Source organism: Bubalus bubalis, chromosome 13, assembly GCF_019923935.1.
Source record: "Bubalus bubalis isolate 160015118507 breed Murrah chromosome 13, NDDB_SH_1, whole genome shotgun sequence".
NCBI lineage: Eukaryota > Metazoa > Chordata > Mammalia > Artiodactyla > Bovidae > Bubalus > Bubalus bubalis.
In genome coordinates this window covers 73,521,610-73,527,676 of record NC_059169.1, presented here as the reverse complement: position 1 = coordinate 73,527,676, position 6,067 = coordinate 73,521,610, and positions in this window count along the sequence as shown.

Here is a 6,067-nt window from a genome sequence, read left to right as displayed (position 1 = left end):
CAGTTTTTAAAAAGCACTAGGAAAAAAAGCTAGGATCTGTTTAAGGATTTAGAAAGCAAAGTGAAGAGGCTCCCACTGGCTGAAGATGGGACTGTTGGCACATGATTAAGAATAATAACTGCAAGGGGCTGAAACACATCAAATATGTTTAAATCCACGCATTCATAATGATGCTAGAAAAACTAATTAGTTCCATTTGCATGGTGCTTGGCACTTAATTCATTATTTTGATAACTGGCAAATAAAGGGAATAAATTACACATTTATCCTGCCTTCTATGAGCTATGCCTCAATATAATTAGAGTCAATGAAGAGAAGTTTCTCTTTATAACTTCAGTTAACGAATGTAGAAATAGTGGGAAAGTGAGAATATTCATCTGTTTGAAATTCCTAATGAAATAATGAATCTGGGCAGTGATCATCTTTGGCTTCTGACATCACAGAAGGACAACCAGGTATTGGGTACCTCCTGGGAAGTGTCAACAAAGCAGTCCTACCAAAGGACTCAAACTTGGAGATGTAGCTGACATTTTTTAGAGAATATAGGGGACAGAAGAACATGATCAATGACAAAATAGAATATGATAAATGACAAAATGGGGAGGTCCTATTAGCAAAATCCAGGTCATTGGAAACTCTACAGGAAAAATGACCAGTTTATTTAATAAATAAAACAGTGCTTAGAGAGAGAAGGATGGTAGAAAGGAGAGAGAGAGAGACATCATGTTTCAAATAGTTTTTTAAATGTGCAAAAATGCCCAATGTATATTAAATTGGGAAATCAGGATATAAAATTATAAAACAAAGCCATCTGATTTTTTTAAGAAACATACAGCATGAGAGAAAAAATGTTCAGAAAACAAAGTGTTTTGTAGCAGGATTATTGGTAATTTTGGAATATTGTTCTGTATTTTTCCAATCTGTTTTAAGACACAAGTATAATTGTCCTAATCACTGTCCTTCTTGGAATAAGGACAAATAGATAAATTAGTAAAAGCATGTCTATAGAGAGGGAAGGGGACAGCGTACTAACACGTTTTTTTCACGTGGCGGCCCTATGCTGTCCATTGAGATTCTCTTCTGTAAGAAAGAACACTGGCATATCCCACTGGATTGCAATGTGTTGGTGGGTCCCCTCTCACCAGCAACAGGTATATATTTTATTAAGGGTCCTTTGGGAAAGACTTGAATTCAAATGAACCACCAGGCCTTCTAACTCTGAGATGGGTGTGAGAAGTAAGCCCTGACTGTTGAGGAAGGTCAGTATCTGAATTATGAAGCCTGACTTTCAGCAGATGACGAACAGGAAAAGGAAACAAACTGCCTTGACACGACCCGGGTTGGGTACAGCTGGTTCAGAAGCAACAAGCTTATTCTGTAATGTTGCCAAGGCAACAGCAGCTGCTTCTGACATTGCTGAGGGTGGGAGGAGGGAGCAAAGAGGAGCAATGAAGAGGCAGAATGATTCTGTACATCTTTCCTAGGAAAACAGGAAAGAAGCCTGTAAGATATTGACTATTTTCTGGGTGAACGTGCTTCCATAATGCTTAAAGTGTCATCAGGGAAAGGCAAATGGTGTTTTTCATATTACATGCCTTGAACCGAATAGGAGCCCCGTGCCTCTTGTAATATTGTCATTTTCCCTTCTGTGACTCCTAACAGCAGTGGACAGGGCTTTCTTACAGCGCTGTCCCCTTGAGTGTGAAAGCACATCGATGCTTTCTTGTGGCAGTTACTGCAGCATCTGTTCACGTGGCAGAAAGATGCTTATTATGTTTCGACTGTGTCTGGATTTGCAAGGGAAGAAGAGAGGAAAGGAATGGCCTTGGTTCGCCTCCTCCTCTTCTCCTCCCCTTGGCTCCTGCCTCCAGATCTTTCTACCTGTAAAGGAGGAGGATGAAGCAAGGACAACGTGACAGTGAGGAGGGAGAGGGAGCAGCAGGTCTGGGAAGTGTGCTAGAGATATTTTTAGCTGAGGGCAAAACAGACAACAGTCTACGTGGCCACGAGGCAGCCCGCGTGGGGACACCGGGAGCCTGGGAAGAGCTGAGTTAGGGGCAAGGTAACGGGGGCTGGAGACCAGCTCCGCATCTAATGGCCTTAGCAGGAGATCGGAGCTGGAGATGAAGACAGAGCTCTGGAGAAGCTCAATGGCATATGTTGAGCATCAAAATTGTTCTCAAACTGGAGAAACACTCAGCTTGGTTGCCCGGGCTCAGGGAAGGATCCTCTTTCCTGCCTGAACCTCATTTCATGTGTTTAGAACCTGAAGCAAACAGTCTCTGGGTAGCTCTCACCGGCTCAGAAACAAAGATAATTTAGACCCCTGCCTGTATCCAGTTGGGACTGAATTTTTTTTTTTTCCAAATGCAACTGCTTTTACGACATGGCAGGATGTTCCAGAGGTCAAAAGCCTGAACTTGAGAGTCAGGCAAATCAGGGGAACCTGAATCTGACCCTCCAAGCCTGCCGCTTTCGGCTGCTTATCCGTTACTCATTATGCATTATTTCATTGGAGTCACATTTACAAGGTAAATGCAGGTAACCCAGCCTCCCCAGGCCTTAGCTTCCTCTCTTTTGGTGGGCTGCGAGGGCCGACTTCCTACTGGCATCCTGTGAATTTGGGGGCACAGTGCTTGGGACTTTCCTGTATTGTCATTCTCATTTGTCTTTGAACATATCTTTGAAAAGTGGGAAGGAATGGAGTTCACCTGTGTTTGCTTCTTGGATTTGAAAGTGACACTAGATTAGGTAGAAACCCTGATCAGAAAGTTCTGTCCTGGGACTTCCCTGATGGTCAAGTGGTTAGGAATCTGCCTTCCAATGCAGGGGATGCGAGTTCGATCCCTAGTGGGGAACTAAGATCCCATGTGCTGTGGGGCAGCTACGCCTGCACAGCACAGCTAGAGAGAAGCCTGTGCCACAACCAAGACCTGATGAAAAGCGAGAGTGAAAGTTGCTCAGTCGTGTCCGACTCTTTGCAACCCCATGGACTATACAGTCTATGAAATTCTCCAGGCCAAAATACTGAAGTGGGTAGCCATTCCCTTCTCCAGGGGATCTTCCCGACCCAGGAATTGAACCAGGGACTCCTGCATTGTGAGTGGATTCTTTACCAGCTGAGCTACCAGGGAAGCCCTGATGCAGCCAAATAAATAAATATTTTAAAAAAGGAAAAAAAGAAAGTTCTGTTACAAGTTGGCAATGGACTTGTATTAAAGTTCTCTAGAGAAACAGAATCAGCAGATTTTATATATAAATATATATAATGTAATATTATATATTACATAATATAATATATATATTACTTATTCTGTCTCATATAGAGCTATAATTATATAATATGTATCTATAATCTCTATGTATTATATAGAGAGAGAGACAGCAAGGGGCCGGGGGTGGAATTTATTTTAAAGAATTGGCTCATACATTATGGATGCAGGCAAGTTCAAAATCTTCAGGCAGGCCAGCAGACTAGAACCTAGGGAAGACCCGATGCTGCAATTTTAAGTCCACAGGCAGAATTTCCTCTTCGTCAAGGAGATCAGTTTTTTCTATAAGGCCTTCACCTAATTGGATGAAGCCTGCCCACATTATAGAGGGTAATTTGCTTTACTCAAAGACTGCTGATTTAAATGTGAAACTCATCAAAAAATACTTTCACAGAATTATGTAGAGCTATGTTTGACCAAATATCTGAGTACCATGACCTAGCCAAGTTGACAGATAGAATTGACCATGACAGGACCCCCTTTCACCCTGTCCAAACACAGGTACCGCCTCACAAGCCAGTAACCATGACCCCAAAGAGTCACTCACGCAATAAGTAAGTTCCATGAAGGTAGCTAATTTCATGGCATCTGCAGAAGAGCTGGGACCAGCTATTTTATTTTTTCTTTATTTGTGCTGTACCCTTCTTTAGGAGAGAAAAAAAAAATCAAAACACAGCAAAAGTTGATAGCAGGAATTATGTCAAAAAGGTAATTTTCACCACAGGTCCTGGGGTTAATATGTATTTATTCCAAATATTGTAAACATTAAGGGAAAGAGGGCAATATTTAAAGGGAGCTCTAGACTGGGGACCAGAGATTCAACACTCTACCCTACCATTAGGCAAATGTCCTAATTCACAGTGAGGTGGATAATTATACCTGCACCAAATCAGGGAGCAGAGAGGCCTTACCACGGTCATCTATACCAAAGTGCACAGATATCAATTATACTTGAGTCTGGAAAGGCTTGAAAGCTGAAACCTTGCTGTATGAACAGAAAGTGTTGCTGCTTTTAACACTGCAAGTAAGGGAAGAGGGAACCAAGCCACCTATCTCTGAGCCTGACACCTCACTCTTTTCTCTCGAGTGAAATCCCGCTATGTCCTGACAGCAGTCTCAGCTGTTCCTCTTGTGGCTGCCGGCCCACCTCTCTTTGTTTGGTGCCCACAAGTGGTACAGAGCTCTTTCTGTAAGCTGCTGTCAGGAAGGGTGCACGTCCTAGCTGGGAGTTCAAAGGGCTAAGGTTTTAATCAGGATTTTCAAAGTACCTCTCATGCATTGAGGGGCAAAGACTCTTCGACACTTGCTAAAAGTGTAAATTGGTACAAATCCTGGGGTACAGTTTGGAAATTTCTAGCAAGTGCCTCAAAAATGTGTATGTACCTAGTAATTCCATTCTAAGGACTTTATTCTTAAGAATGTAACAGACAAGTATGCAAATATAAGTACAGGGATACTCATTAGTATCATACTCATTTGACTGAAGCGACTTAGCAGCAGCAGCAGCAGCAGCATTAGTTTTAAAAGTGAAATACTGCAAGCAACCTGAATATCCAGTGATATCCAGGGGTTCCCAGGAGGCACTAGTGGTAAAGAATCCACTTGCCAGTGCAGGACACACAAGAGATGTGGGTTCCATCCCTGAGTTGGGAAGGTCCCCTGGAGTAGGAAATGGCACCCCACTCCAGTATTCTTGCTTAGAAAATTCCATGGACAGAGGACCTGGTGGGCTATGGTTCAGGGGATCACAAAGAATTGGACATAGCTGAGTGACTGAACACCACCATCCAGGACTGCATAGATGAATTATCATCCATTTTGAGAGTAGAATATTATTTAACCATTAAAAATAATAAAATGATCATGTGTATATAAAAATATTCATGATACATTAAGGGGAAAAGTAAGTCATAAAATATTAACTATAACTATAAGGGGAAAAGTAAGTCATAAAATATTAACTATAACTATAATCTATTAACTATAGATTTAATTCCATTAAAATATATACACAGATATATGAAAAAGTTTTGATGATGTCTTAGTTCATTTGGGCTGCTATAACAAAATACCATAGACAAGGTGGCTTATAGCAATAGAAATTTTTTTTCTCATAGTTCTGGAGGCTGGGAAGTCCAAGTTAAAGGCATGGGCATGTTCAGTGTCTGCTGAAGACCCACTTCCTGATTTGAAGATGGAAGTCTTTTACATACTGTTTCCTCACATGATGGAAGGGAGGAGGGAGCTCTGTGAGGTCTCTTTTATAACGACACTAAACTCATTCATGAGGGCTCCACCCTCATGACCTAATCACTTCCCAAATGTCCTGCCTCCTAATCCTATGACATTGGAGGTTAGCATTTCAATGTATTTGGGGGGAGACATACACATTCAATCTATAGCAATGGATATATACCAAAATATTTACTGTCATTTTCTGAGTAATAGAATGTAGAATTAATAGAATTCAACCAATAGAATGGTTGATTAACTCTTTTTAGTATCTGTATTTTCTATATTGAATGTATCAGTTCAGTTTAGTCGCTCAGTTGTGTCTGACTCTTTGTGACCTCATGGACTGCAGCACACCAGGCTTCCTTGTCTTTCAACAACTCCTGGAGCTTGTTCAAACTCATGTCCATCAAGTCAGTGATGCCATGCAATCATCTCATTGTCTGTCGTTCCCTTCTTCTCCTGCCTTCAATCTTTCCCAGCATCAGGGTCTTTTCCAGTGAGTCAGTTCTTTGCATCAGGTGGCCAAAGTATTGGAGGTTCAGTTTCAGCCCTTCCCATGA